At 39.4% G+C, this 12,707-nt stretch overlaps 1 pseudogene; it reads right to left on the minus strand.

Annotated features, from left to right (window-relative positions):
* Nucleotides 1-11,214: 11,214 nt before the first annotated feature.
* Nucleotides 11,215-12,234, minus strand: LOC146999440 (uncharacterized; annotated as a pseudogene).
* Nucleotides 12,235-12,707: the final 473 nt, after the last annotated feature.

The following is a 12,707-nucleotide window of genomic DNA, read 5'->3' on the forward strand; positions in this document are numbered from 1 at the left end:
GCAGAAACAATTCTTCATTCTTAAAAAGAATCATACAACTTAAAATCGTCATTTGGTTCCACATACGTGTGTGAAGTATCATACAACACAAAATTGTCATTTGGCTAGACTAGAGGAGAAACACGCTAATGTAACAATCAAAATCGTAAAAACAACCTTGTATTTAGCGTAAGTATATTGAAACACTCAATTGATTTCGAGGGCAGCTAAAGGTCCCTTCTCATCAGGAGAAAGAAATACCTAGAAAGAAGAAAAATAAAGGGGAAGGAGTCTCAGAAACACGTGGTCCTTATCAGCACTGCACGTGGTTATAACCGGATTTTTAATCAGAGTTACACTGGCCGCCTACTTTTACTGAGCCAGGCTATCTGATCAAACATGTAACACAAAGGACAAGAAAAATGGCGAAGTTAAAAATAGGGAGCGAGGGGCAACTGCTCCTTCACGCTCATAATCTGAACTTCGAATAATGGAAAGCAACACTGAACGGATTTTTATACCCACTGGTAGTACCAAACGCGAGGAGGTAACGCCATCTATCGGCAAAAATAGTAACTGAATTAAGATAGTAGAATTTTAAAGGCATTAGGAAGGACTGGATTGGACTTAAAATCATTAAATAAACATGCTAAATCTTTGTGAATATGAAAAGCCTCAAGAACATCCAATTCACCTATGGAAGAAGCCTTTTGGATAATCTTCTTTCTAGGTATTTCTTTCTCCTGATGAGGAGGCACCTTTAGCTGCCCTCGAAATCGATTGAGTGTTTCACTATACTTACGCTAAATACAAGGTTGTTTTTACGATTTTGATCGTCATTTGGTTCCACATACTTGTATGAATCGTTATTTCAACAGTGAACATCACGAAATCAGTTCTCGATTTACAGATGACCATCTTGATGATTGCTTACGAACGGGGATATCATTATACTTTCATAATTATGGAGCAATGTCAAATATCATTACATTTTTTGTAAAGAATTGTTATATTAATGAATTTGTAAACTTTTGTCTGCAATATTTTGTAGTTATTTATTTTACATAAGAAACAATCAGTAACTTTTATACCTTAAAATTATATTTCTGGGATATTATTATTACACTGGTTATCATAACTTAAGGAAAAATCACGATTACTGAAAAAGTTACATTTTATGAAACGTACCCACAATATACAACACATAGTAAGGTATCAAATAACATAAAAATTAGTTACCAGACAAATATGGTAGTATAGAAATTAGCACATGTATAAAATGAACAAATTGAAGGTGTCAGTTTGCTATAGGAAAAGTACCTTCAATGTGGAATATGGTCGCCTCTAAAGAAAATACAGCGATGTGTGATGCTTTCATTTATACGCTCTATCAGTTCCATAGGAAGCGAGAGCCATTGCTCTTCCAAAGCAGTTGCAAGCGCGGAGAGAGTCTGATGGGGCGGATTGAGAGCAGCTAGATGTCTCCCTAAAGCATCCCAAACGTGATCAATAGTATTCAAGTCCGGGGATCGAGCTGGTCACTCCATGCTCATAATTGTTTCCTGTTGAAGATAATCATCTACGATGCGAGCCCTGTGCCTGTGTATCTTGCGTTGTCGTCCTGTAACAGGAAAGCATCCCCTATTCTCCCGGCATATGGACGCACATAAACATCAAGGATGTCATCTCTATAAACCAGAGTATTCACGGTTTCCCTTGGAAAGACATCGAAGTTTGTGCGTCCACCCAAAGAGATGCCACCCCAAACACAGACACTGCCTCTTCCGTTTGTATCTCTTTCACGGAAGTTTGACGGATGATAACGTGTTCCAAATTCTCTACATATCAAATAACGCCTACTATCGCTTTCTAGACTAAACCTGGACTCATCCGTAAAGAGAATAGCTCTCCATTGATCAGGCTGTAAGGATCTTAAGTTTTACTAACGTTTATTTTATTTTAAATCTTTACTATCACTTCTTATTTTCTACTTCCGGCCAGAAGTATAAGCGTTAAAGTACTTATGCAAAGTTTGTCTGGCGAACGCCAAGTACTTAAGTTGTGGCTTTTTGCCAAACGAGAGAGAGGAAGCAATGAGTCGAAGCAGGCCGCTTACCTTAGAAGTTTTACGCAGTTGCTGGTTGCCTTCCAGGCCGGAGGTTTTAATCCTCTTGATAAATTTAAACGTATTGTAGTGTTCACAGTTCTCTGTACTACATACGCTTCCTGTTAATATAAGGCCAATCTTCCATGTTTATTATTTTAAAGTTAAATTAGAATTTAGTTTTATTTTATTTATTTTTTTTTTTTTTTTTTTTTTTTTTTTTTACGTTAGACCACAAGTTGCGGGTCTGTGTATTCCGAAGTACGGAAGTTATTGTAACTAGAGAAAAATAAAGGGTTTTGTATACCCTTCTTGTGTATCCTGTCTACTTCCCACAGTTATTGAACATAGCTTTAGTAAGCTCTCTGTTCCGAGTCAGGTCCTTGCATGTTCCCGAAGAAGGTAAGACGGAACATTGATCCTGATAAGGCATCCAGTGGACATGTTTTCGCGCCTACTGCAAACGCTCCCTCCTATGGCATGACGTGAGCGGCATGCAAATGGCTGGTCGTCTCGCATACAGACCACCTTCGTGAAGCCTTCTACGCACAGTTTACGTTGACAGTAACCTTCCAGTGCCTGCAGCAAGGGAGGATCTAAGAAGAGTCGGAGTAGCGGTTCTATTCCTGCGTGCACATAATGTCAAATATGGGCCATTGGTGCTCGTCTTAGCAGTTGGCCGTCCTTGGCTGAACCTCCTAGATGCTGAATCTGTGGTTTAAAATCACCTCCAAAGTCTATGAACCACAGAAGGACACACATTAACCATCTGGCCACTTCTGTTTGACTTTGTCCTGCCTCTAGTCTCCCAATGGCTCTCCATCGTAGTTTTGCAAGCAAATGATGCCTGGAGGTCAGTGTTACGAATTGGCTATCTCAGATTTCTGATGTCACTATCACAGTGAAATATGTGGGCTTGCTCTCAAACATGGACTTTTATGCTCCTCGCAAATGATGTATTCCGATTGCAGCGCCACTAATTTGCATATTGCAATTTTATTCAGCTACTCTTACTTGCTAACATATTCAAATTTTACACGGTTTGGCTTATTTTTGAGGGACTTATCGCTATTTTTGTGATTTTTCCTTAATTTATGATAACCAGTGTATTATTATTATGCGTTAACAATATCAGCTTATAAAATCACCTTGAAAAAATAAATGTGCCCTTCGGTATTCTGGAATGTGCTTTAAGATACAAAACGGCTGGAAATCCCTGAGTTTGAAAAGTAATTTTATCTCACTTCTAATCATTTGAAGTCTTTTTATCTGACTTCTTAACTATGTTTTACATTAAGTTTATTTATACCATGAATGTCTTAACTAAAACAGGTTTCTAACTTTCTATAATAAGCCGATCGAAAAATATTTAACTCAGCTTCTTGTGTAACGTCACTACTTTTTGCGTTAAAAAAATGAAACCTGATGATTATACTACACTGGTTATCATAAATTAAGGAAAAATCACAAAAATAGTGATAACTCCCGCAAAAATAACCCAACCCGTGTAAAATTTGAATATGTTAGCAAGAAAGAATAGCTGAGTAAAACTACAATATGCAAATGAGTGGCACTGCACTCATAATACGTCATCTGCGAGGAGCATTAAAAGTCCATGTTTGAGAGCAAGCCCACATATTTCACTGTGATAGTGACATCAGAAATCTGAGATAACCAATTCGTTACAATGACCTCCAGGCATCATTTGCCTGCAGAACTATGATGGAGAGCCATTGGGAGACTAGAGGCGGGACAAAGTCAAACAGAGGTGGCCAGATGCCTAAATGTGAGTCCTTCTGTGGTTCATAGACTTCAATTCAGGAGGCAATTTCACACCACAGATTCGGTATCTACGAGGTTCAGCCAAGGACGGCCAACTGCTACGACGAGCGTCGATGACCGATATTTGACATTATGTGCACGCAGGAATAGAACCGCTACTCCGACTCTTCTTAGATCCTCCCTTGCTGCAGGCACTGGAAGGTTACTGTCAACGTAAACTGTGCGTAGAAGGCTTCACGAAGGTGGTCTGTATGCGAGACGACCAGCCATTTACATGCCGCTCACGTCATGCCATAGGAGGGACCGTTTGCAGTGGGCACGTAAACATGTCCCTTTGAACACCTGATCAATGGAGGGCTGTTCTCTTTACGGATGAGTCCAGGTTTAGTCAAGAAAGCGATAGTAAGCGTTATTTGATATGGAGATAATCTAGAACACGTTATCATCCGTCAAACATCCGTGAAAGAGATGCATACGGAAGAGGCAGTGTCTGTGTTTGAGGTGGCCTCTCTTTGGGTGGACCCACAGACCTCCATGTCGTTCCAAGGGGAACCGTGAATGCTCAAGTTTACAGAGATGACATCCTTGATGTTTATGTGCGCCCATATGCCGGGACAATAGGTGATGCTTTCCTGTTACAGGACGACAACGCAAGACCACACGGGGCTCGCATCGTAGATGATTATCTTCAACAGGAAAGAACTATGCGCATGGAGGGGCCAGCTTGATCCCCGGACTTGAATCCTATCGATCACGTTTGGGATGCTTTAGGGAGACGTCTGGCTGCTCTCAGTCCGCCCCATCAGACTCTCTCCGCGCTTGCAACTGCTTTGCAAGAGAAATGGCTCTCGCTTCCTATGGAACTGATAGACCGCATAATTGAAAGCATCACACATCTCTGTATTGCTTCTAGAGGCGATCATATTCCATATTGAAGGTACTTTTCCTATAGCAAACTGAGATCTTCGATTTGTTCATTTTATACATCTGCTAATTTCTATACTACCATATTTATATTTGTCTGGTAATTTCTTTTTATGTTATTTGATACCTTACTATGTGTTGTATATTGTGGGTAAGTTTCATTAAATTCTACATGTAACTTTTTCAGTAATCATGATTTTTCCTTAATTTATGATAACCAGTGTAGATATTCTCTTTCTCTATGTGATAATGTAAAAATGTTGACAAAGTAGATGTTGTGATTTTTTCCCATAATGAAGTAAATTAAAGTATTTTAAAAAGTATTATAAATAATACATTTTTTAAATGATTACTTCTGATTATATTAACTTGAACCGAAATGTACTTTGGAGTAGCAGTTGTAGTTGAGATATTACTTTCAAATTGAACCACCTCTGAAGACGTTTTAGTCTGAAAATAATAAACCGGTTACAACAAATTTTATTGTTAATTTATTAATAAAATCTAATCATTTTTATTTTTGTATTACTATCACTCTTAGTCAAGAGCTGTTGACAGTGCTTCGCTAACAGTTTTATTTAAGATTTTTATTTAAAATTAGATACAAAGTTACCTAAATAGTTTTAACAGTTATCTCAATAAGTCTCAACGCGGCACCCACTTCGAAAGCAACTTCACAACGCGTACTCAAATTTTTGTGTAAAATCGTAAACTCACTGCTTTTTGATATCTTTAGGTTATCAGCTATTCACGCAACTTTACTTTACGATCTTTCAGAACTATTTTGTATACTCTTTCCGAAACAACTGCCGACTGTGGGCGATCACGTCGGTGTTAGTACGATCGCGTTTTAATTCAGTATACCAGATATTAATAGCTGATTACCCTGCTGCAGGGTCTCCATAACGCTTATCAAGCCACTGTTCGGCTTCAACAATACTTTTCCCAATCAAAAATTGTGTTTAATCAACACACGAAATTCTTTTTAGTCCAAAGGGATTTGAGTCCCGAAGGAATTACTTTCGTTTTGGCATTTTGCGTCAGACTCCTATAAATGTCGGTTCACTTTTCAAACTGTTGCCACAAAATGTTAGAGTCCTGCATTATATTTGAAGAAATTAAATAATGAAAAATCTGCATAAATGTATGTCTATTTCTCGCATTGTGATAAAACAACGGTATCTAGAACCATCCAATTTTGAATGACGTAATCCTACTGCGAATATGGGCTTCTGAAATCTCAAATTTGAAATTTGGAATTTGCTTTATATCGATTTCATATTTTGTAAAACTTTTAATGAATTTTTGAATAACAAACTCAACGATTCAAAAGCGAGCAATTGTAACACTCTACGGCGGGGAAAAAAACTTTTGGTTACTTGGTTAATCTTCGGATTATGGTAACTTGGCGATTATTTGGCGACCAACCCTGCTACAGCAACCTGCTATTTTTTTGTTTTTACGAAGTAAAGGCATTCCCCCCCCCCTTCAACACTTTTTTTTTTTTTTTTTTTCAACAATCTGCTAGCCGAATTACGCTTATGCTAGAACTTTTATGAAACGAAAGATCTTAATCATGACGAAGATTAGGTGCGAAATTGGGAGAAAGTGCAGAATCGTCCACTGCTTGCCGCGTTTTTAAGAATTGCACATACACGGTGTCCATGTACACGTCGACCTATTTTCGCTTAAAAAAAACATCCCAGAATTGCACAAAAATGGCATTGCGCACACTCTTGACTTTATCCATGTACACTGCTAAAGTCCTAGCTAGTAACCTTTACCCCTTACCAAAATGTCGCCAAACTACCTGTTACCATATTCCAAAGATTAGCCAAACTTTTTTATATCCAGCGGGCGTTGAACTGTGTATCAGAAATTCTAAAGGCTCATTTTAAAATTATTTTGCGACATTGCTATTGAACTCAATTTTATGCTTTAAGTGCAAAGAACATGATATTTAATAAATAAAGGTAACACACAAAACGTTAAAAAAATGCTCCTTTGGACATCATTTAAAATCTGAAAATTTCAGATTTTTTTAAATCCTTTGTTTTGAAAATTACATAACCACTGTAATCTATAAACTAATTATCAGAATGTCATGACATTTTGGCATGCATCCAGAAGTCATGCGGATCTGTCAACAATGTTGCCGTATATGTGTCAGACCGGAGATATACTGAGTGGTATATTAATTCATCATGTTTTAATTATTGTATGCCAATCTAAGCAATAATTGCGGTGGATTTTATTTCTGAAAGCCCGTATTACACCTGTTTTGGTTTTTTATGTATATGTGTTACCGTGAAAGATCGAAATTGGAGAATGTCGACTTTCACCGGAGAATGTCAACATTCACCAAATACGTCGGTGAAAGATCGAATATTTCTTTACATTCCTGTACATTCGGACCCTCACCGGTGTATGTCGACAATCACAGATATGCTCTGATGTAGGTCGAAAAGAGAGGAGTATATGTACACGCTGCCATTCCAAAAGGAAGTGTTCCACAAATAAATGCAGTTGTAAAAGCAAGGGCCTCTTGTGCAATTCAAAGTGTCATAATAGTTTAAGTTGTTGCAATAAATAAGATTTGAATCACATAATTTGGTAAGTTTATAACTTCTAATTATTTTCCTTTTTCATTTTGAATGTACTGTGTGTTTTAAGTTCTTATTTTCTTATTCTGAGTCTCAAGTGCGTTTTTTCGCGAATGAATTACGGAGAAGGAAATATAATATTCTTATATGTTCAACATTCACCATTAATACATGGTGAATGTCGACATTCACCAGTGTAAGTCAGAAATAAGAGTATTTGGAAAATATTTTGGACATACACCAAGCGACTATGTGAATGTTGACATTCACCGGTGAAAGTCGATACTCTCTAGATTTCGGTGTTTCACCATAACATATATACATATATATATATATGACAGATAAATATTAATATATTACTTTTGTTCAAATGGTAATACACTATTTTAAAATTTTGTGAGTATCCTTCTTGTAGCATTTTATGATAAAAAAGTGTAAAACAAATGCTGGAGAGTTTCAGATTAATTTTTGGGGGGAGGGAGGGAGTTCAGATTAAATGTTATTCGAAATAAAGATTAAGTCTGATGAATGGGCAGCAGCATGAAGTGAATCCTATTATGGCAGTTGTTGATGGATGCCATTTTTGATTGCACGTTGAATGTTAACATAATCTGACTCGGTAATATTAACATTTATATTTAATTCTAGGATGATATATATTTTAACATATATTCACTTATACACAATCACATTGCATGTAGTTACAAGATGAGCATTTTTCATTTCACAAGTCCGCATGAGTAAAAATCAAGAAAGTCATATTACAGCTACGATAACATCACAAAGGGAAAGAGAGGTGAGTGCGTGCTTCACCGACGGCAGCCAGGAACCGAGTAACCAGTTCGAATTTTCGTCCAGAGAGGAAGAGGGAGAAAGCTGGTACTGCCCACTCTCGGGGCAGCGGACAAATAATAATAATAAAGAGTTCTCCACAGTATTCCCCCCGAGTACCAAAGGTACGATGAAAAAAATCAGCTCACAAATATCTGGTGTTGAAGCGCACACGTCTTCCCGATCGTGTGACGACTGGTGGAGCACTGGGAGGAAGCGTAAGGTCGGTCGAAGGAGGAGTATCCGGAGTAGCAGTTGGATCCGGGAAGTCAGGAGGATCGCTGGTCACAGGAACCTGAGTGTTTGAAGCTTCGAAGAAAGCAGGCTTCAGACGATCTATGCTTAGAACGGTTTCCTTGTCGCGCACGAGAACGGAAAAATGCTTATTGTTGCGTGCACAGACGTTGAAGGGTCCATCGTATGGAGGAGTGAGTGGTGGTTTGACCGCGTCGTTTCGCATAAACACGTGAGTGCAAGTGCTCAGTGCGTGGTGCACGAAAGGGGCAGATTTGTTGTGGCACGAAGTATGAGTCGGAGACAGCTTCTGCATCGCCTCTCGGAAAGTCTGGACAAAGGATGCTGGATCGACTGGAGCAGAGGATGGCTGAAAGAACTCAGATGGTAATCGAAGGGGTGTGCCGTAGACAAGTTCAGCGGATGTACCTGCGAGGTCTTGCTTGAAAGAAGAACGCAAACCAAGAAGCACAAGAGGAAGTGAAGTAGTCCAACAGGTGTCATTACGGCACTTCAGGCTGCTTTCAGGTCGCGATGTAAGCGTTCCACTAAGCCGTTGGCGGAAGGATGGTATGGTGAAGTGCGAATTCGGCGTATTCCAAGCATAGATGTCAGAGAAGCGAAAAGGTGTGACTGGAATTGTCGACCTTGATCAGTAGTCACAACTGATAGTACACCAAATCGTGCAATCCAACCGGTGATGAATTGTCAAGCCACAGAGTCAGCAGAGATGTCCTGAATGGGAAAAGCTTCAGGCCAACGAGTAAATCTGTCAATGCAGGTGAGTAGATATCGATAACCGTCAGATGGTGGCAGAGGACCGACGATGTCTATATGGACATGGTCGAATCGTTCGGATGGCATCGCAATTTTTTCCAAAGGGCTATGTGTGTACCGGGTAACTTTTGAACGTTGGCACATGATGCAGGAACGAGTTTAGTTGGCAATGTCCTTTAGCATGGATGGCCAAACGAATCTTTCGTGTATGAGCTTTTTGGAAGCCCGGATACCTGGATGCGATAGGTTGTGAAAACAGTCAAAAACTTTTTTCCTGAACTCAAGTGGTACATAAGGTCGCAGTCTGTTGTTGGAGGTATCGCACAATAGTTGGAGGTCCCGAGTAAGTTGTAATGACTGGAATTTCAGCGAGCAATTTGGGTCTTCACTCAGACGTTTTAGCTCCTCATCAGTGGCTTGCGAATGAGCAATAAGTGTGAAATCCAGTGGTGCATGCCCTGAATACGTGAGAGAGTATCCGCGACGACATTGCTGGAACTTGATATATGCTGAATATTAGTGCTGAATTGAGCTATATAATTTAAATGCCGAATTTGTCTCGAGGAAGCAGAATTTGATTTTGATGTGAATGCATAAGTTAGAGGTCGGTGATCCGTAAATATAGTGAAGTGTTGACCTTCAAGATTATGCTTGAAATACTTAATAGCTGCGTAAATAGCTAATAATTCTCTGTGATACGTGCTGTATTTTTGTTCTGTAGGGGACAGCTTACGTGAGAAAAATCCTAGCGGCTGGTAGTCATTAGAATGTCGAACGTTTAAGACAGCTCCGATGGAAATGTCAGAAGCGTCGAAAATAACACTCAGCTTTTAGTTAGGAGAGAGTTGCAGCATTACTAAGGTCGTGTTTACATTTTTCAAATGCCTGATTAAGTTCGTCGTTCCAAGGAACAGGGCGTTTATCATTTTTACGCGAGTCTTTTAAGAGTTCATTCAGCGAAGCTTGGGTCTCGGCTGCCTTTGGTAAGAAGCGGCGATAAAAGTTTATCATGGCTAAAAAACGTCTGAGCTCGACAATAGTGTTAGGTTTTGGGAAGTCGGCAATTGCTTTTGTTTTCTCAGGCAGGGGTTTTACACCTGAGGCAACCTAAAAATGAAACAGTACACATTTGTTATGGTTTAATGTCAAACCATGTTTATTCAAACGATCAAACACTTGACGAAGATGACGGATGTGCTCTTCTTCGCTAGTCGATGCAATAAGGATGTCGTCAAAATAAGGGATGCAAAAATCCAATCCAAATAAAACTTCATGTATAAAACGTTGGAAAGTTTGGCCTGAATTTCGTAAACCAAACGGCATAGCCAAAAATTCAAAAAGACCGAAAGGGGTTGTGACGGCAGTTTTCGGAATGTCTGCAGGGTTAACAGGAATTTGATGATAGGCACGTGCTAAATCAAGTGTTGAGAATTTGTTCTTTCCTGAAAACATTTGAGTGCAATCCTGAATATGGGGTACGGGATAGCGATCCGGAATTGTAACGGCATTTAAGCGACGATAATCCCCGCACGGTCGCCAGTCGCCATTAGCCTTACGAACCATGTGCAGGGGGCTTGCCCAAGGAATTTTTGAAGGCTGAATGATGCCTTTTGATAGGAGAAAATTAAACTCTTGACGTGCAGCTTGAAGTAATTCTGGAGATAATCTTCTAGGTTTGGAGAAGATAGGAGGTCCTTTAGTTTCAATGTGATGGAAAATCGTTGACATTGGTGGCCTCTCAAAAGTTTGCGAAGGATTCGTCAAGCTAGGGTAATCGGCAAGAATTTTGTCAAATTTTGAGCTACCCATCAAAATATGAATGCTAGTACTGAGCGGGTTTACATTAGGAAGTCTACCGCAAGAATATAGTTTTGTTTGTCCATCAATTAAACGGTTGTTTTTAACGTCTATGAGTAAGTTGAACTTTGTGAGAAATTCAACACCTATGATGGGTTGATTGACGTCTGCCAGGATAAAAGGCCAAGTAAATGAGCGACGTAAGTTTAAATTGATGGTTAAAAGTTTGGTGCCATACGTTGCAATTTTAGTGCCGTTAGCGGCAAAGAGTTCCAATGCAGCTGGTATTTTGGCATGCTGACTAATTCTTGGGAATGACAGATAAATCGGCTCCGGTGTCAATTAAAAAAGGTCAGCTTTGAGGATGAATCGGCCAAAAGAATTCGATTGATGTGGCGGTCGCAACATTGGCCGGCAAGCGATCGCCAATCTAGTTTTCCGACTGCCGGAAATTGCACGGAGAAACACATTTTCGTGCCTTGGAACCAAAATTAGTATGGTAGAAACAGATGTTGTTGCACGGTTCTTTATACTGTCGATAGCGTCCACTAGATCTATGACACCTACTGTTGCGTTGGGAATAGTCTCTTCGTTCACAGGAACGCTCACGGCTGTTTTTGAGGGCTAGCGAAAGTTCATTTACCTGCTTTGTCAGCTCTGCAACTTGCTGTTCAATGGGAGAGGTAGATGCCGTAGCAGCCCTATTTATGTGCGGGAGAGTTGTATATCAGCTACAACTGCTAGTTTTGGAAGATCATCACTTAAGGCAGCAAGAATACTTTGTGTATTTTGCGGGAGACGAGATATCCATAGGGATTTCAACAAAGGTTCTCCAGCGAGGTTTCGCATACGGCAAAGTAATTGTGATGGGCGTTGATCGCCAAGTTCTAGCCCTTGAAGAAGTGTACGTATCTTTGACTCCTCACTTTCAGAATGCAATTCAATTAAGCGTGTTTTTAGTGTATCATATTTGCCAGTCACAGGTGGGTGTAAAACGATATCACAAACGCCATTGAGAATATCAGATTCGATTGCAGATATCACATGATTGAATTTCGTGGAGTCAACAGTGATTCCGGCGATATCAAACTGGGCCTCTAGTTGTGCAAACCACAAAGTAGGGTTGACCTTCCAAAATGGGGGAGGTTTGACGGAAACACGTGAAATATTAAGATCGTCTGCGATGGGTTGTGGTGGAGCCATGATTCACAAAAACAAATATATATTGCCAATATGACACAAATAAATACACAATAATCAGTCACTAATAAGTTCACATACGACACTAGTGCAAAATAAATAAAGTTAATGTAAACATTAACGTGAGAGAAACACTTTTGCAGGTAAGCTATCCGAATATAAGCATAAGTAATACTAAGAATTTGCGTGGCTTACCTCCGAATTATACGAGAAATATTTGCTCACTCAGCAGCAGATTCGGCGCAACACAATTCACTTATAGAAAAAATATTTCGAAAAAACTTATTTTATGATATGTAACCACGTTGTACGATTTATATGGAGATCACTTCAAAGCACTTTGACGATTTCCATGAGACACATGATAATTCACAAGCACGTTGTTAAGCAGGCGCAACTGTTTTTCACACTATATTGCTGATGACACGAAAATAATGATGGATTACGCTAGTAGTTTGCATGAACAGAAATAATTT

The sequence above is a fragment of the Stegodyphus dumicola genome, chromosome 1 (assembly GCF_044657685.1).
Source record: "Stegodyphus dumicola isolate Sdum_Otavi_A_Nest chromosome 1, ASM4465768v1".
Taxonomy (NCBI): domain Eukaryota; kingdom Metazoa; phylum Arthropoda; class Arachnida; order Araneae; family Eresidae; genus Stegodyphus; species Stegodyphus dumicola.